This window comes from Sorex fumeus, unplaced genomic scaffold, assembly GCF_029834395.1.
Source record: "Sorex fumeus unplaced genomic scaffold, SorFum_2.1 ptg000008l, whole genome shotgun sequence".
Classification (NCBI taxonomy): domain Eukaryota; kingdom Metazoa; phylum Chordata; class Mammalia; order Eulipotyphla; family Soricidae; genus Sorex; species Sorex fumeus.
Genome location: NW_026606065.1, coordinates 22,125,792 through 22,146,416, shown reverse-complemented (window position 1 = coordinate 22,146,416; position 20,625 = coordinate 22,125,792). Strand labels below are relative to the sequence as shown.

Here is a 20,625-nt window from a genome sequence, read left to right as displayed (position 1 = left end):
TGACGCAGGCAAAAACTTGAATAATCAAAATGTTTATTAAAATGTTGGGCTGAGGTATCTGTACAAGTTTTGGTAGATCATCAAAATTACCAAAATTATGATGATCTCATTGTCAGAAAGATCAAGCACAAATCATTATGAGATTTTAAAGACTTCAATTTCTACATTCTGAATAAAATTTGCTTTTATGTCCTACTAACTTTAATCTTTTGTTCAATAGGCTTTTCTGCCTGTCAAATATTTCTAGTTTTTGAGGGAGGAATTGGTGATCAATTTCATCTGAAATGAAAAGAGAAAAGAGAAAAGAAATCAAAACAACTATTAGCATTAAAACAATAAGTCCCTAAACTAGCTACAAACACAATTTTGCCAAAGTCCAATACTTGGTGCTTGTGGGTGTGGAGAGTGACGGGTAGGACACATGTCTTGTTTCTCCAATATCAGAACGTAGATGTCATGCTATGTGGCAATGAGGATTTTAATCCTGCATATGAACAGAGGGCAGAACCTCGAGTACACTGGGGTCTAAGCAAGCGATGTTTGTGTCTTAAGTTACATCACACATACTGCACCGGGGTGGATGTCAGGAGTCTCACGGAAGCTGCAGGAGCTTATGCATGTCGTACATAATGAGTCCTGCCCTCACCCAGGCTGCCCAGGGTCATTGCCTGTTTTTCGATAAAAGAATTTCAGGAGAAGACAAACAGTGAATCAAAAGGATTATTTTTTAGGAAATGAGAGGAAGGACACATTCCAGAGTGAATGCAGAATGTCTGTGTATGAGAGAGAGAGAGAGAGAGAGAGAGAGAGAGAGAGAGAGAGAGAGAGAAAGAGAGAGGCAGACAGACAGACAGACACAAACAGACAGGCAGAGACAGACAGACACAGACAGAGACAGAGAGAAAGAAGCAGTGTGGTAGCCTTGGGATGGACAGTGGCTTCTCCAGCCGCTCCTTCCCACCTTAGAGGGCTTTCTCCAAGTTTCCCCACATTGGGGCCCCACTGCTGAAGCCTTGTCAAGGAGGAATTACTGAACCATCTCCTGAGGGCGCATCACAGACCTAACCTCAAAACTTCACCTGAAAGTCCTCTGACATCTGCTGCCAGAGTACCCTCCCCTCCCTGGCTGGCTTCAGAAAAGTTTTCATGTACACCACAGACAAGGAAAATAGCTGAACACAGATAACAGTGGGAGCTGCCCTTTCTCATGTACCATATCATTATAGAAATGGAGGAATTAGCTGTACGAGGTAGCAACGGTGATGTGCTAAGTATTGAGAATTGCAAATTATTACATAAAACTTGTTAACTAAATTAAAATTTCACTGCTGCTGGAAAAAGGAAGAAAACTTATTTTTTCAGAGTTTGAGGTAATACAGCAACAATTCTGAGTAGCTGGTTCCATATCTGTTCTAGGGCAGATTCCAACTCATATACCATTGGGAAGGTAGATAATTCTCAATGCAGAAAGAATTTCCATTGAAGTTAAACCAATATGTTAAAGTAACACATCATATGTCTTTCATGTGCCTATGACAATTCCTAACAGGCTTGACAATTCCTTAGCTGAACAAGTAAACACACATTTTAAATTGGATACTCATATGTCTGAGAGAGAAACCACTCAAGTCTCAAGCAAATGCAAATGTCGAGATAAAGATGGATCATAGGATATTCTGGCTAGATGAGCAAATGTTCAGCTCTGGTCTTCAGCGACTGTGGTCAGCCTGGTGGGTTGTGACGTCACAGGGTGAGGGCGGGTGGGGGGGGGACTTATATGGAAAAAGGCAAGAATTTCTTCTCTGTTCCTCAAAATACCTGAAAAAACGCTCCTCCCTTGCATCGAGTTTTATTAAACACATTTTTAAAAACAGCTTCAGGGACAAATTCAGTACTGCTCGGGGCAACTTCCAGATTTTTGCTGGGAACATCATGTAGTACTGGGGATCAGACCAGTTCTCCCCATATGCAAAGATTTTTTTCCATATATCCAGTCCATTGAGTTATTTCCCCATCCTGACTGCAAAAATATTTATATACAATAGATAAAATATAGACTTTCATAGTTTTCCCACTCTTAATCACTTAATCACTTAACTTCCCGTTAGTCGTCCCCACTCTAGTTATATATTAATCGCATCCAATCATAGTCAGCAAAGAAGAGAACTGGGACATTTGCTGGTTCCAAAGAAGGATAATATTCCTAAGTTACACTGGCATGAGGGACAAGGAACTGTAGAAAATTTTCACTGTACAATCCACACTTCAAATTATAACATCAAATATATACAAAGATACATGTTCAATTTTTTAACTTTGCATAAGAAATATATGTATATTGCATATGGAAGATAAATATTCACTTGATCCCCTGTTATTCATTGATTTACTCGAGCGGGTGCCAGTAACGTCTCCATTCATCCCTGTTGCGTGTTAGCATAGCCCAATGGCATCTGTTTGTTCTAGGAACATGCAGAGCCTCAAACCGATCATTCAGGGTCTTGACAAAGAAATCTGACCAACTTGTAGGTGGGCATCCACATGATCTTTTGACATCCCGTGGAATCCAATCAGTAATGGCTCTAGTCCAGCAGTTGTCTGTAAACCTCATTACGTGTCCAGCTTATCTGATTTTTGATGTCTTGGCAAATGAGACAGTGTCCCTGATTCTTGAGCGTTGACGGAGATCAGAACTCCGGATTCTGTCTCTCATTTGAGTGAATCGTGATATTCCAAGCATAGCTCTTTCGATTCCTCTGAGAGACCCGAATAGCTTTCTCATCCTGTTTTCATAGGGCCCAGGTCTCTGAGGCATATGTTAATGCAGGAAGAACAGTGGAATCGAAGAGATGTGCTCGTAGCTGGAGGTTCTTTGTCCTCTTAGTTATTTCTTCAACGCTCTTAAAAGCATTTCAAGCCGCTCTCTTCCTCCTGTGCAACTCAGGTACCAGGTCATTCATCATGTTGATTTTTCGACCTAGGTATATATAACTGTTGCATTCGGAGATGGTGGTTCCGTTGAGAGCGAATGGAGCATCAGGAACAAGGCTGTTTCTCATAAACATTGTCTTCGTAAGATTCAGCTGTAGTCCAACCTTTCCACACTCACGGTCGAAGTCGGTCAGCATTTGTGCTGTTTGGCTGATGTTTGGTGTTATTAGAACGATGCCATCAGCAAAGCGGAGGTGGTGTAGTTGCCGACCATCTATCTTCACTCCCATTCTTTCCCATTCCAGTCATCGCATGATGTTCTCAAGGATGACACTGAAATGTTTTGGTGAAATGGTATCACCCTGCCGAACCCCTCTTGACATGGATGATTACTTCTTTGTAGAATGGTGAGATCCTGATAGTGAATTCGTAATAGAGCTCATGAAGGATCCTGATGTATTGAGCTTGAATGCCCTGATTAGCTAGGGCTTCTATGGCTGCTTCCGTCTCAACAGAATCAAAGGCCTTCTTTAAATCAATGAACGTTAGACAGAGCGGCATCTTGAACTGTTAAGAAACCTCAATGAGCTTAGTAATCATGTGGATATGGTTGATGGTAATGAATCCTTTTCAAATCCGGCTTGTTCACATGGTTGTCCTTCATCTAGTGTTCTGCTAATCCTATTCAGGATGACTCGAGTGAACAGTTTGTAGATGGCAGACAATAGGCAGATTGGGTGATAGTTGCCAATGTCGTGGATATCTCCCTTCTTGTACAGTAGTACAGTCCTGCTGGTTTTCCATTGGGATGGAACCTTGCATTCAGACAGGTAGCATGTGAAGAGCCGAGCCAGTGTATTGATGAGTACTGATGGTAAGTTCTTCAGGTGTTCAGGTTCTGATCTTGTCTGGGTCAGGTGCTCTTTGTTTCTTTACCGACAAGATGGCATGTTGGATTTCGGAAGGGAGAACATTGGGAACGACATATCCATCATGCGGAATGTGGTATGTGGGCAAGTGAACGTGACTCTTAAAGAGATCTGAGTAGAAGTCATGAATAATCTTCTCCATTGCCCTTCTGGAAGATGTGATAGATCCTTTAGGATGTCGGAGGGCAGTCATATTGGTCTTGTAGTTGGTGAAGGACAGGCGGGCATTACGAATGCTTTTCCTGGCTTCTGCCACATCTACCAGCACTGCTGCTCTCCTGTCTTTGAGGTCATCCTTGATGGCTTCTCTGCATTGTTTTGCCAGTTCGGACATTTGCTTGTGGTTGCCTGAGGCATGTGCCAAGCCACGTTGGCGAATAAGTTCAAGAGTGTTCGAAGAAAGGCAGCTTTTTGTGGTTATCTCTCTCTTGGCATTCCTCGCACAATCATGGAGGTGCTGAATCATTCGATCGTATTCCTCATCAATGTTGTCAATGATGGCCTCTTCCCATGTTGCCGCAACAGAGCCAAAGAGCTCCCAGTTGGTGGTCGTTCTGGGACTCCTCTTCTTAAACTTTGCATTCTTTTCTCCTCGTTCTGTGAGGTAGAATTTTGCACGAAGGAGACAGTGGTCCAATCCCATTTGGAATTTAATTAATTAATTAATTAATTAATATTAATTTATCTTAATATAAGATAATGAGATAAATAAAAATAAATAATAATAATAAATAAAATCTTAATATAAGATATATAAAATTTTTCCCTTATGCATAATTTGGTAAAATAAAATGAATAAAAAAGTTACTCACCTAACAATTACCATTCGGGATAGAATAACTTTAAGTATTTTGTATGGTTCCTTATGTATAAAGATGGGGTGTGGTAGAGGTATGTGCATTTCCATTGAAATTTGTTCTTATAAAATTAAAACAACAGGACATGTACAAGCTGCAAATAATAATTTTAAGATTATATTCTGCTTCATTATTTTAAACACTACTTCCCTAAATATTTTTTACTAACATTTTTACAAGTAAATTTTACAAGTTAAATGTGAACTACAGATATCATTCTATCTCTGCTAATAATTGCGTGAAGATTATTTTCACTGGCCATATATATTAAATGCACAAAAAGCAAAATTAAAATAACCAAAAGTATCCAGAATCCTACTCTCCTCTCCAGTTTAAAATTTATATATACTACACGTATTTTTAAAAAGTTAGTTCCAATCTTACCTAAGATAGGAGCAATCTTATTTTTGGTCCAGATTCTTACTGCCAAATTGCTTCCTAAAAATGATTGCACATATACACATTCTTCTTAACTATTTTAAATTTTAACTAAAAATAAATGTTTTGTTATAAAATAAGAACACTTTTAAATACATGCAAGCAAAATATAGAAACCTTTGAATTACCTGTCTTCCACGGTAATGAAATGGTCATTGTTAAAATCTGGGTACCCTGATTTTTAGTCAGGGCAGATGCAGTTGCTGGAATTTTCCCTTTCAGGTGCAAATTCTGGCTCCATTTGTAATATTTCTGTGCTTTTCTTACTCCTGTCCTGATTTTCTTGATGCTGTTCTAGGATCAGTCTCCCCCAAAGGATCAATAGATCTTTCCTGCTATGCCCAGGGAAAGCCTCTTCCAATAAGTAACCCATCTGAGTCTCCTGCCCCAGCGCCTGGCTGTCCTCACGGGGGCCCCTTGGAGGGGGGCGGGTTTAGTTTCCCTCCCAGTCCCGAGCAGACTCCCGGCAGCTGAAGACGTCCAGAACCAGTCATAACCATGCTGAGACTACTCTCCACACGCATGAAGGTAATGGCAGAGGAACAAAGGCATGCGGATCCCGGGGCTGAGATCTCCAAGTCTGCTGGGATCGAGGCTGAGCATCCTCCACCTAGATCCTCCATATTCCAGTAGGCAGGGGTCACACCTACCAATTGCCCCCTAGTGACATGTAATCCCATCAACGGCCAAGACCCAGAGACTATAAAACCCAGCTCCCAGAACTTATTATTTCATTCTTGCTTTGAATAACTTGGCAGGCTACTGAATGTAACCTGCCCACATGACAGAGTCTGGCAAACTCCCTGTGGCATACCCAATATGCCAAATCCCACTAACAATGATGGGTCTCATTCTCCTAACCCTGAAAGAGCCTTGAATGTGGCACTTTTTATAATCTCAGGGCTAGGATGAAGGAGATGTTATTGGTGCCTGCTCGAGGCAATCAGCGAACAACAGGATGATCGTGATCGTGAACTGATGGAGAATTTGGGACTGTGCCACCCCGTGACCTTGGGAGAAACTGTCAGGGAAAACTGATGCCATGACAGGCAGCAGAAATCAGCAAAATCAGCTGGGCCTCAGGTTCTGTTACAGGAACTAAAATAGCCTCAGTTTCCCAGCAGTGAAACAATGTGTAACTAGCCAACCTGAACCCTTCTGGAACGTTCTTGGGCCTAGCAAGTGGATAAGGGGGCTCAATCAATCACAATGTGCCAGAACCCGCAGGGAATGTACCCAGCAACCACAAGCCTATCAGAGTCCAACACATACCCCAGACACTTGCTGAAACACCTTGTTTAGTAACTAAATCAGATTTTTCTGAAACAATAAGGCATGCAGTGCTTATGTAACCAAACCCTCTATAAACTGCTTGCGCTTAAAAGCAGGCATCGCTATCAAGAGACCACTCTGTGGGTGAGATGATTGACCCCAGCATACTGGAATAAAACTCCTACTGCTTTGGCATTATCAGGTTCATGTCTCTGTTCGTCTCTCCGCTCGGGAACCCAGAATCCTTGGCTTAACAGAAACTACCCATAACTGCAGACAGAAAGGTTGAGGAAGCTGAGAAGTTCCTTTTCATTTTGTTTTCTATTTATCTGGGGGATCACAGCTGCCGATGCTCAGGGCTCACTCCTGGTTCTGCACTCTGGGCTCACTCTTGCCTGGCTTCGGGGGCTATTTGGGGTATCAGAGAGAGAACCCTGCTTGGCTGTGTGCAAGGGAAACAGCCTCCTCAATGTACTATGGCCCCAGTCTGCAAAGCTCTTATTTTAATTTTTTTTTCCTATCAGAAAGAGCAATCGCTGCTTCCTCATCTTATAACTTGGAAGGATATCATTTGGGGGGTGCTTACCTGGCTGCAGGTTTCTTAAAGGCCATGCACTCTGGGGCTGACCTATCATTCTATCCTCACACAAAGTCGCGTCTATCCCTTTCCTCTCCCTGACAAACCAAGCCTCTCCATGCTCTGGGTAGCCAGGACCCAACCTCTTTGTCCTTAGAACTTTCTTCCATGTGTGTTAGGAAGTGCAGCTGCCCATGGCAGTCGGGTCTCATGCTGTCTCATGACTTGTGCAGCTGGAAGGAGCCCGCATGGGTGGGGGTCTTCCTTGTCCCCTGACAGTGAAGCGGGGAGAGCGACAGTCTTTGCCATCCACTGGGCTGTTTGGGCGTGATAGCACTAATATATGAGACAAGGTGAAAGGGTCCAAGGCTCAGAGTGGGCTTTTGTCTGAGATTCCCAGAAGCCGCTTCCCTGCTCTCACCCCCTCAGCTCAGCGAGCTCCCCCAAAGGTCACAAGCTCCATCACCAGAGAACCAACCTCTGGCCTGGGGCCCTGCCCTCACCCACACCCCCCAGCCTCCTTCTTCCCCTCTCTGAGGGGAAGCGCTGCGGGGCCTGTTTGTTCCTCATGGCCTGCATTTCTCCACACCTGCCCACCGTCTCCCGCCTGCCAGCCTAGTCAGAACCATGACGGCTTCTGTTTTCCCAAATCTATCCTTTCTGATACCAAGACAAAGACTTCTCATCTTAAAGCACGTTATTTAAAGCAGTCCTTGAACAGAAACATATCCACGCCAACACGTTAAAGGCCTCCTAATTCTCCAGCAGCCTTTTTGAAGTAAAACTGGATTCTCTGACACTCTCTATCCCTTGGGCCATTGAGTTGGTGGTTATTTTAAGGATCAGCAGATGGACTTTTCCTCAGACTGTGGACAGCAGATGAATAATTAACTTTTTTTTTCTTACAGCAAATAAGTCTCTAGAAATAATCCACTGCTGATGATATAGTGCATTTTAATAAAGGGAAGATCACTGACATTTTGCCTAACACCAATACTATCTGGATAGTCCCTCTCTCTGAAGAAAAAGTGAGGTGCAGAGATCTCCCTGGGGTCTGGAGGAATGGCACCCAGAGAGAGAGAGAGAGAGAGAAATGTTTCTCAAGTAAATTGCTCTGTCCTAAAGTACAAATTCGTGGAAATGAGTTTCTTTTACAAACTTCCTTGGAAGTTCGTGAACCCAAAGGCATTTAGATTTAAAAGAAAGTATTTAGATGGCTTTCTGTTAAGAAAGATCATCTCTATTGCTATCATAATTTTATCTTGTGTAGTTCAAGTTAAGTCCTGACCTCAACTTTAGTTCCTGGTGCCTGGTCATTGGATTAGGACATGCTGAAAGGTCTATATGATGCCAAGACCTGATGGGAAGATCCTCCGTTATTAGCCTCCCGGAGCACCTGGTGGTCCTACCAACCAGCCCCTCCCTTCAAAGACTTGGGACCCAGAGAAACCTGGTGAACCCCAGAGGCGGCTCTGTGGACATGCCAAGGACATTTTTTCCTGACACCCTACTTCTTCTCCAGGGTTCTGAAAGGATCAGGAAAATGGGTTCCTCTGTCTCTCTCCCCACCCAGTGTACAAAATACATGAAGCTCCACCAGTCACCCTTAGCCTGGAAAGATTGATTTTCTGCACGGACAATGCTCAAATTCTATCATTGGTATAACAGTCCTCAAAAGTATACAGGTAAGGGGCTGGAGCAATAGCAAAGGGGGCAGAGCATTTGCTTTGCACGCAGGTGACCCAGGTTTGATTCCCAGCATCCTATGTCACTGTCCTCCTGTTGTTCATCGATTTGCTTGAGCGGGCCCAGTAACATCTTCATTGGAGACTTTGTTGTTACTGTGTTTGGCATATTGAATACATCACGGGTAGCTTGTCAGGCTCTGCCGTGCGGGCGAGATACTCGGTAGCTTGCCGGACTCTCCGAGAGGGGCGGAGGAATCGAACTCAGGTCGGCCATGTTGGCTGCGTGCAAGGCAAACGCCCTACCGCTGTGCTATCGCCCAGCATCCTATATGGTCCTCCAAGCACTGCCAGGAGTAATTCCTGAGTGCATGAGCCAGGAGTAACCCCTGAGCATCGACACGTGTGACCCAAAAAGCAAAAAAAAAAACCAAAACAAAAAAGAGTACAGGTGAGCTCTGCATGCTGCATGAACAGTTCATTCTGTGCTGACACATCTCCAATCTCCGCTCCTCGACACTAAAAATGTTAGAGCAGCGCCCTCCTAACCCAGTGTATTCCCACAGATGTTCCCCCTTGAAGCCAGTCTTACAGCTGTGTGACCTTTCCAGCTTTTACTGGTGCAAGATGCCCTCCAGCAAGAACCATTTCTCACAAGACCTTGAAATGCTCTAGCACCCTCACACACAGTTAGGTCTGGGGTGGGGGAGGGGGAGGGGAAGGAAGGTCCCTCCTGCTTTTCTTGGGGTGGAGGGGAATCTAGAATTTATGGAATGGTGCTTAATTGGGGATCGGGGGGGGGGGAAGAGGTGGGGGAACATTGGTCTGTTCCACCTAAATACTTAGCTGAGCACCCAGGGTCTTTAAAACAAAGGAGCCTCAATCAAGAAGGTGTCTGAGGGCGTGGGGCAGACTTTGGATCTTGTGTTGGCTGTATGTTGGCAACTAACTCTCTTTAAATTGTACATGTTATACTAACATTGACATTGAAAAGAAATCTGTGGTGATGTGAGACCCTTGTATTACTTTCAGGTAAATGTTTCTCTAACTGGATTCCTTCAATAATATAAGTTGTTTATAATTATTTTTTCATAATTTGAATGATAATTTAAAAGATTGACCTGAATCTAAGGTGGTTCACATGAGATTTCAGGCCTAATCTTGTTTGTGCCTATTTATATTGTGTTTGTCACCATTTCTCTAATTTTAATGAATAAAATCAAAAGTTCGCAATTTAAAGTGAGATGTAAAGCACTTCTAACTGAGAAAAGCTTACACATTTACAAAGGAAGAGAAACATCATGATATTGTTTCTGATATTAAACAATTCTGTTTGTTTCATCCATGTTGCCGCAATAGTGCAAAAGAGTTCCCAGTTGGTGGTCGTTCTGGGAGATCTCTTTTTGAACTTTGCAGCCATTTCTCCCCGCTCTGTGAAGTAGAATTTTGCATGAAGGAGATGGTGGTCCGATCCCGTTCAAAATTTTGGGACAACAGCGACATCGGTCAGGCAAAACCGTCGATTGAATATGATGTGGTCTATTTCGTTGTGGAATCGTCCACCGGGAGACTCCCGTGTCCAACGTTTAGATTCTGCCTTCTGGAACTGTGAGTTACCATGGATGGTCCTGGTCGACATGATGAACTCAGACAGTCTCTCACCCTGTTCGTTCCATTCTAGGCCATGGGTCCCGATGTGAAGTTCTTCAGATGATCTTCTCGGTCCTATCTTGGCATTAAAATCACCCACAATGATCTTGTAGAAGGCGTGGTCTTCTTTATAGAACTTCTCCAGCTCCATGTAGAACTTCTCGATTTCTCTTTCATCATAATGAGATGTTGGTGCGTAGACAATGAAGATAGAAACTGCAGGCAGTGAGTCACATCTATTCAAATGTAAACGTCTGATTCGGGTTGTTAGGCATTCAAATGAATCAATGCTCATGGCCAAGTTTGTGTTGACAAGGACACCGACGCCTCCGACATCTCTTTTATCGCATGTTCCGAGGAGCAATTCTTCTCCAGTGTCGAAAACGGCATGGTGAGATTCGTGTCTTCTTGTCTCGGTCAGACCAATGATGTCATACTTGATCATTCTCGCTTATACCATCAGGTCCTCGATGGATGCATCTGATGCTAGCGTACGTGCATTGAAAGTACAGACGATCATTTTTGTCTTCCTTCATTGTGGCAGCCTAATTCGGCCTTGAGATTTTGTCGGCCTCTCCTTTCTCATCCTTCTCAGTGCTGCCATGTCGGTGAAGACTTCATGGTCAGGTGAATGAGACCAGTTGTAGTTACTGGTTTTGGAATATCGAATACACAACAGATAGCTTGCCAGGCTCTTCCGTGCGGGCGGAATACTCTCAGTAGCTTACCAGTCTTTCCGAGAGGGATAGAGGCTTTTGGGGTGACCTCTAATCACCCTTGTAGATGTTATCATATTTGAACCCTATCAAATATGGTATGACAATTCCGAAAGATGGGTATTTAGTGTCTTATGATGTGGCAAAGCGGCCGCACGGGTCCGGAAAGCGTCCTGGAGTGTGGCGACGGCTGGGTAGTGGAGGTAGTGTCGATAGTGGAAGTCTGCCAGTGGAGTATTTATCTGGGTAGGGTGGGTCTTCTGTGTGCGATCCGATCCCTGGGTGGTTGATGGAAGCAGACAGGGCAGGGTAGGCTGGGGCTCCTGATTAGAATCCCTTTGTCACCTGTGATTGGTGGGAGCAAGCAGAGAAACTCTGTTCCTGGGTCCGCCGAGCTGGAGTCCAAGGTCTCAGAGAGACTCCCAGAACGACCACCAACTGGGAACTCTTTGGCACTATTGCAGCAACATGGGAAGATGCCATTGTTGACAACATTGACGAGGAATACGATCGACTGGTTCAGCACCTCCATGAATGTGCGAGGAATGCCAAGAGAGAGATAGCCACAAAAAAAATGCCTGTCTTCGAAAACTCTTGAACTAATTCGCCAGCGTGGTTTGGCGCATGCCTCAGGCAACCGCAAGCTAACGTCCGAGCTCGCAAAGCAGTGCAGAGATGTGATCAAGGAAGACCTCAAAGACAGAAGAGCAGAAGTACTGGTAGATGTGGCAGAAGCCGGGAAAAGAATTCGTTACACCCGCCTGTCCTTCGCCAACTACAAGACCAAGATGACTGCCCTCCGACGTCCTGATGGATCCATCACATCCTCCAGAATGGCAATGGAGAAGATTATCCATGACTTCTACTCAAATCTCTTCAATAGCCATGTCCACTTGCCGACATACCAAATTCCACAGGATGGATATGTTGTTCCCAACGTTCTCCCTTCCGAAATCCGACACGCCATTTCGTCGGTAAAGAAACAAACAGCACCCGGCCCAGACAAGGTCAGACCTGAACACCTGAAGAACCTGCCGTCAGTACTCATCAATACACTGGCTCGGCTCTTCACTCGCTACCTGTCTGAACTCAAGGTTCCGTCCCAATGGAAAACCAGCAGGACTGTACTACTGTTAAAGAAGGGAGACATCCATGACATTGGCAACTATCGCCCGATCTGCCTATTGTCTGTCATCTACAAGTTGTTCACTCGAGTCATCCTAAATAGGATTGGCAGAACACTAGATGAAGGACAACCATGCGAGCAAGCCAGGTTCTGCAAAGGATTCAGCACCATCGACCATATCCACACGATAACCAAGCTCATTGAGGTTTCTCGGGAGTTCAAGATGCCGCTCTGTTTAACGTTCATTGATTTAAAGAAGGCCTTTGATTCTGTTGAGACGGAAGTGGTCATTGAAGCCATAGCCAATCAGGGCATTCAAGCCCAATACATCAGGATCCTCCTTGAGCTGTATTGCGGATTCACTACCAGGATCTCACCATTCTACAAAGAGGTGATCGTTGATGTCAAGAGAGGGGTGCGGCAGGGTGATACCATTTCACCGAAACTCTTCAGTGCCACCCTTGAGAACATCATGCGACGACTGGAATGGGAAGGAATGGGAGTGTAGATAGATGGTCGGCAACTACACCACCTCCGCTTTGCTGATGACATTGTTTTAATAACACCAAACATCAGCCAAGCGGCACAAATGCTGGCCGACTTTGACCGTGAGTGTGGAAAGGTAGGACTACAGCTGAATCTTACGAAGACAATGTTTATGAGACACAGCCTCATTCCTGATGCCCCATTTGCTCTCAACGGAATGACCATCTATGAATGCAACAGCTATGTGTACCTAGGTCGAGATGTCAACATGACAAATGACCTGGCACCCGAGCTGCGCAGGAGAAAGAGAGCGGCTTGGAACGCCTTCAAGAACGTCAAAGAAATAGCTAAGAGGACGAAGAACCTCCGGCTCCGGGCACATCTCTTTGATTCCACTGTTCTTCCTGCATTAACATATGCCTCAGAGACCTGGGCCCTACGCAAACAAGATGAGAACGCTATTCATGTCTCCCAAAGAAGAATAGAAAGAGCTATGCTTGGAATATCACGTTTCACTCAAATGAGAGAAAGAATCCGGAGTTCTGACATCCGTTGATGATCAAGAATCAGGGACGCTGTCTCATTTGCTAAGGTGTCAAAAATCAGATGGGCTGGTCACGTAATGAGATTTAAAGACGACCGCTGGACTAGAGCTGTTACCGACTGGATTCCACGGGATATCAAAAGACCGCGTGGCCGCCCACCTACCTGATGGTCAGACTTCTTCGTCAAGATCATGAACGATTGGTTTGAGGCCCTTCATGTTCCCAGAGCGAACAGATGCCATTGGGCTACACTAGCACGCGACAGGGACAAATGGAGACGTTACTGGCGCCCACTCGAGCAAATCGAGGACTAACGGGAAGTTAAGTGATTAAGTGAAGTTTGTTTCAAATGTCTTGTTCAATAGTGCTCATTTTAACTAAATAATCCCCATTCAGGGCAAAGGGCAGTTAGGATAGAGAAGGAATCAGCATGACAATAATAGTTGGAAATGATCATTTCGGACAGAAACTGAGTGTTGAAAGTAGGTAAGGGGGGGGGGGGCTGGAGCGATAGCACAGCGGGTAGGGCATTTGTCTTGTTCGCAGCCAACATCCGACCCAGGTTCGATTCCCAGCATCCCATATAGTCCCCCGAGCACTGCCAGGAGTAATCCCTGAGCATCGCTGGGTGTGACCCAAAAAAAAAAGCAAAAAAAAAAAAAAGTACGTAAAGGGAAATACCTGATAACCTTTCATTATCTTTATTGCAAATCTTAAGGCCCAAAAGGGGGGGGGGGATAGAGAGGGGTGGAGAGAGAAGAGGGAGAGAGAGAGAGAGAGAGAGAGAGAGAGAGAGAGAGAAGAAAAGTGCCTGCCATAGTAGTAGGTGGGGTGGCGGGGAAGTTGTGGGGACATGGGGACCACTGGTGGTGAGAAAAGCACACAGGTGAAGGGAACATTATATGACTGAAATCCAGTAATGAGCAACTTTGTAAATGTGTTTATCACTGTGATTCAATTAAAAAAATTTTAAATAAGAAAAAACAAACAGAGTGAAGAAACCTGGTCGGCAGGCTCCACAACACCCAGAGAATTCTCCATGCTCTGTACCAAGCCAATATCACTGGGAGGTTCCAAGATGGGGCAGGTGCTGTCTCCCCGCCTTCTACAGATGGAATACCAGCAAACATGAACTTCTACAAGCATGGCTCCAGTATGTGGTCACCAGGACTATTTTTCCAAACCACAGAAGGGCGTTGGACTGGGCAGTTCCATCCTGGCTCTCAGTTAGCCCCTGACCCTGGAAGTCACGCCTCAAGCCACCCCCAACACCATCTTGCTGCACACAGCAGTGAAGAAACATTTCCGGCAGGCTCCACAACACCCAAAGAATTCTCCGGGCTCTGTACCAAGCCAATACCACCAGAAGGTTCCAGATAGGGCAGGTGCTGTCTCCCCGCCTTCTCCAGATAGAATACCAGTGACCATGAGCTTCTACAAGCATGGCTCCAATATGTGGGCACCAGGACTTTTCTTCTGAACCACGCAGCCATATAAGTAGCCACGCGTGAGGCGCGCAGAGCCTCATGGGATGGGGGGTGGAGCCAGCCCTGCTCCCTGCCCTGATAAGACCCAAGTTGCCACCCACAAATGCCTCCTCTGGCTCCTGAATGACACGATCCTAGAAGCATACAAACCAATCTCAGAACCCAGTGGTTTTTGGCAGTAAAAACCACTGGGTTCTGAGATTTGACTTAATACTAGAATATCAGAAATCTCTAGACTTATTACTAGAATATCAGAAATCCAAAATCATGTGGCCGCAATAGCAGCCATGCAACATCATGGATGCTCTTCCTAATTATCTAATGATGTCTTTTTGGCAAGTCTGATTGTTGGGGAAAATTCCAAATAATAATGGTGGGTCTTTTGTTGTAATATTGAATGTGACCAACATAGAGAGAGACTAAAGTGGAAATCTGCCACACGGGCAGGGGGAGGGGGGGCATACTGGGGTTCTTGGTGATAGAAAATGTGCACTGGTGAAGGATGGGTGTTTGATCATTGTATGACCGACAGAGACTTAAACTGAAAGCCTTTGTGACTGTTCTCTCGGTGATTCAATTAAAAAAAAAAGTCCCCGTTCTTTTGTGTGTGGCTCACTGAGGTTTTACAGTGCTTATGTGAACATAGCACTGGCATTTTAAAAACCCACCCTCTGGCTTCTGTCTCTCACCTGTAGAGTCTTGATATTTAAATCTTGACTCACATGATAATTTATCATCACAAAATCAAAGATGGAGAAATCCACAAGGTTCTGATCAATCCATGGCCAGTGGCATCATTAAGGAAAGTCTCTAGCGTACTGAAATCACGGGCTGTCTTTAAGGCAGCCTCTATGCTCTGCACTAATTTTTTCCAGAAAGTATCTAAAGGCAGCACCTGTTGCCAGGATCTGTAGGGACAGACAGCTGTGCAGCAAAGCACAGTCAGCTGAGTGTTGACTCTTGGGAATGGACCCCCTGGAAGGTTCCTGCCTTGCTCTGGGGGTCCTGGTACAGTTCTCAGGATCCTTCTCGGAGTGTTCTATTCTGAAACCTGCACCAGCGAGTTTCAATTCATGTCACCTGTTCTAATGACACCAATTGATCAATTTTCTCTTTGACCTTCTATTAGCAATTTCACTGGTTCATTTTCTCCCCCCAACATGCTTTATCTTCCTTCCCTATTCCTTTGTTCTCTGCTGCACTGTTTCTATTCTGCCATTTGTAAAAAGAATTTTGAATAAATGCCATAAACTTTATGTCTTTGCTCATAACAAATTATTTAATAAAAAATGTTATAATTACTTTGAGTGCACTCAATTAAAACTTTATGGAAATTAAAAAAACTTTATGGGAATAAACTTTAGGAAAATACCAACATATCTTTTTATTTTAATTTTTATTTTTTTATTAGTGAAACACCATGAAGTATAGTTGTAGATTTACAATTTTTTGTGCTTGGGTTTCGATTATACAATGATCAAATACCCATCCCTCCACCAGTGCCCATTTTCCACCACCATGGATAATATCCCACCCCCACCCCCCATTCTACCCTGCCTCTGTGGCAGGGCATTCCCTTTTGTTCTCTCTCTCCTTTTGGGTGTTGTGGTCTGCAAAAGAGGCATTGAGTGGCAAACATGTTCAGTCCATAGTCTACTTTCGACATGCATCTCCCCTCCTGGGAGGATCCTCCAAACATCCTTTATTTGGTGCTCCCTTCTCTATCTGAGCTGCCCTTTCCTCTAGGATACCCGGCTGGCCTCTAAGTTATGGAGTAATCCTCCTGGTGCTGATCTCAGCAATTCTTGGGTATTAATCTCATACTTTGTTACTTTATATCCCCCAGATGAATGCAATCTTTCTATGTCTATCCCTCTCTTTCTGACTCATTTCGCTTAGCATGATACTTTCCATGAATACCAACATATTTTGTGGTGCTATTTTGTGTGTTTCACTATACAAAAAAACCCGAGAGTTTAAGAATATCATAAAAATATAAGGCACATGCCAAATAGTAATTTATAAATAAATGCCAGTTGTTAATGTAACAGTTACTCTGAACTCAATTTCAACATCCAAAAAGACATGCAGTCGATTTTACTTCCCAGAATATAGCCAGGGTACAAATATTTACTACCCTTTTAGATTGGGATATATAATGAGATAGAATTTTAAAATCACCTGTTGACTATAGAAAGAATTAAGAAAACTGAAATCAAATGTATTTCCCAAATTTGAAGCTGTTCTCAGATTTCTGGGCTATCTGATTGACGTGATTTCTTCCAAAGGCAATTGTTCTAACCTTCCACTTTCACCATGACACAAGGTGTCTCTGCCAAAGCCCAGAGTGAATTTAATCATTGTTAAATTGGGGAATAGCGCCAGCAGAGCAGAAAATTCTGCCATTTCCAATAACAGAGATAAACCTAGAGGGCAGATGGAGAGTAACGTAAGTCAGAAAGGCAGATACATCTTCTGAATTGTGTTTTGGGGTGTGTAAAGTATATTCCCAGGATTGGAATTGTTGGGTCATGTGGAAGCTCAATTCCTAGTTCTTTGAAGTATTTCATCTTGTTTTCCCTAAAAGCTGGACAGGCAGCCACTCCCACCAGCAGTGAATGAAGTTCCCCTCCCCTCACACTCACTCCATTGTTGTTCTTTGTGATGAGTGTCAGTCTCTTTAGTGTGAGGTGATACCTGGTTTTGTTTTTGATATGTGTTTTCCTCATGATTAATAATATAGAGCATGTTTAGAGGTCTTCAGGACATTTTTATTTCTTCTTTGAGGAAGTTTCTGTTCATCTCTTCTTCCCAATTTTTGATGGGCTTAGACATTGGTGGAGGGACTGGTCATCCATTATCACACACCTGAAACTCAATCACGAATAATTTTGTAAGTGGCTAATTAACAGTGATCAATATATTTTTAAAATAAATAAGTGACAAGAAGGACAGATCCTCTAGGATCTCACACATATGTAGTAAAAAGTAAAGTAAAGGCCCTCCCGTTGATCATCGATTTGCTCGAGCCGGCCCAGTAACGTCTCCATTGGAGACTTTGTTGTTACTGTGTTTGGCATATCGAATACGTCACAGGGAGCTTGCCGGGCTCTCTGAGAGGGGCGGAGGAATCGAACTCGGGTTGGCCATGTTGGCTGCGTGCAAGGCAAACGCCCTACCGCTGTGCTATGTAGAATCTAAGCAAAACTGCTCAAGTCACAGAACAGTAGGAAGGTGGTTACTGGGGTGAGGGTGGGGGCTCTAGGTCAGGAATGAGTCATCAGTTATAAGGATAATGAGCTCTGGAGATCTAGGATGACTTGGTCATGCTCAGAACATTTCCTGAGAGTGAGCCTTCAGTCTTCACCATCACAACAACAAAAATACAGGAAGAAGTCATGGGAAATGATGAATACACCTGTGATGGCGTCACTGAGTGCACGTTTGTTAAACCATAACATTTTATACTTTGAAAACTTATACTTCCACACCTTAACTATGCCTTGTTAAAGCTGAGTGAAGAGTATAAGAAAATCCTAATTCTTTTCTTATCCTCTGGTCTAATGTTGTTCATCTAGAGACTCTGAAAATCTTACATTGCAATTTTTCTGGGACTGGAAATTGCATCATGATTTTTCTTTCTTTCTTTTTTTAACTAAACAAATATGATTTACAAAGGTATTAATAGTTGATCTTTCACTGTATCCCTGTATCACTGTCATCCTGTTGTTCATTGATTTGCTTGAGCGGACACCAGTAACATCTCCATTCGTCCCGGTCCTGAGAGTTTAGCAGCCTTTTCTTACTCATCCTTCCTAATGGTGCCGTATTGAAGACTCTTTCAGGGTCAGGAGAATGAGACCCGTTATTGTTACTGTTTTTGGCATATCGAATATGCCACAGGGAGCTTACCAGGCTCTGCTCTGCAGGCAAGATACTCTCGGTAGCTTGATGGGCTCTCCAAGAGGGACAGAAAATGTACAAGTTGATCTTTAGGCATATAATATTTTGACACCAATCCCATCACCAGTGCCAATGTCTCTCCACCATTGTTCTCACTTTCCCTCCCCATACCAACACCTGCCCTATCCCTCCCTGCCTGTCAACTTAAAAGGCAGATTACAAAGTTTCAGTGGTTGCAGCTTAGATCTCATCTTCAGAATCCATTCATCTGTCTTGGGACACTTAGGTTGATTTCATAGCTCAGCCATTGTACTGAGTGTAGCAGTAAATAATGGTGTGCATATGTCCTTTTGAGAGCATATTTTTAGGTCCAGGGAATTGCCTAATAGTGGAATTGCTGGGTTATATGGTAGCTCAATTCTAAATTTACTGAGAACTCTTCATACTTTTTCTCACAAGGGTTCTACCAGACAACTTTCCTGTAGCTTTCCTGGGGTTCACTGTCTGTTGGGGTTAGAGAAACTGGGAATCCCCAGGGAAAAGATTAAGTTACTTTCGGAATGTAAAGCTTTTCCAGGATGCCAGGAATAAGTATTAAAACCTGGAAGGCTCACACGAGAGGAATTTCTTGTCTCATTCTAGAAACTTGATATCAAAAATCCAAGTGTTGCTAGAGCCCCCACTTTCCGTGGTCCTGGACAAGAATTTTTCCCTTTTCTGCATCCTGGGGTTGAAGGTTATATTTGCCTGGCCTGCATCTTCACGGGATCCTCAGCACCTGTCTCTCTTTCCAGACTCTCCCTTGTAAAGATTCCAGTCTAACTCAAGTATGACCTAGCCTCATGCTTAGTGATCTGGTTTTAATATGATTACCTCTGCTAAGGACCCATTTCCAAATGAGGTCACATTCAAAGGATTAGGATCTAGGCAAATCTTTTAGGAGACATAACCAACAAATCACAGCAAATTTCGGAGGGGACGTGTTCTTTAGCAATATTTTAAGATCGAGTTTTTAATCATATTTAAAATAATTTTACCTGTTACTAGAAGGCATGTCACTTTTTTAAATAAACTCAGAAACCAAATGATCAGAAATACACTTTCGTCCTAGTCCAATTTTGTTGTACAGGATTAAAGTGTACCAGGGAAAGCCACAAAACAAAATAAAAACAAAATATATAAAGCTATATTCCAAGTGTTTCAATATCTTAGTGTGAGTGGTGGCAAGGCACTTAAAAAATATTCCATCTTTAAGTGATTAAACTGACAGAATAACAAGATTATTTAGTAAAGTGCTGAGTTTTGTTTTCATGTATGAAACAATGTTATTCTATCATAAACAAGAATTAAGAGAAAGCAAATTAAAAAGAATTAATACACTAGAGAATTGGTATGAATACATTATGCAAAATACAGAACAGATGGGCAAAGATAAAACGTAAAGGACAAGTTTGAGTAGAATACTCACTGAAAATAAAATGCTGAAATAACTACAGTGATCGTTTTTAATAAAGAATATTGGAATTAGGAGAATTAGAAGGGAGTGAACATTTAAAACATAACAAAGAAGAATTTCAGAATAAATTAAGGACAAATGAGTCTATGGAAGAAATTGAAGAATTGAAAAGAAAAATTTTCCAGAACTTTAAGAGTAGTCTCTTCTCCCCTAGTCAAGAAATTTGATTAACTACTGACAAGATAGGAAAAATAAGCACATAAATGGAACCCAAAGAACTTACATATAGTATCTTGTCTTATAAATCTGTTGGAGACAGTCTTAATGTTTGATTGACTTTCTTGTCGTATGTGCTATAAGGTGCTTGCTACTCAGAGGTTTCCCTGGTACTTATGCCTTGGCTGATACATTCCAAATTCTCAAATGAAAACATATGTGTTGTTGAACTGAGTCCTTCTCCTTTGTAGAAATATGTTTTTCATACACATTTCCATTTTCCACATCTCCACAAAAAGAGCACATGCCCTTTTTTAATCAAGTATTGAAAATTACACCATTTTGATAGCA

The 20,625-nt window shown here is 43.2% G+C and overlaps 1 pseudogene; it reads right to left on the bottom strand.

The window, feature by feature from the left end:
• Positions 1-10,859, bottom strand: part of LOC130019335 (craniofacial development protein 2-like) — a 37,064-nt pseudogene extending 26,205 nt beyond the window's left edge.
• Positions 10,860-20,625: the final 9,766 nt, after the last annotated feature.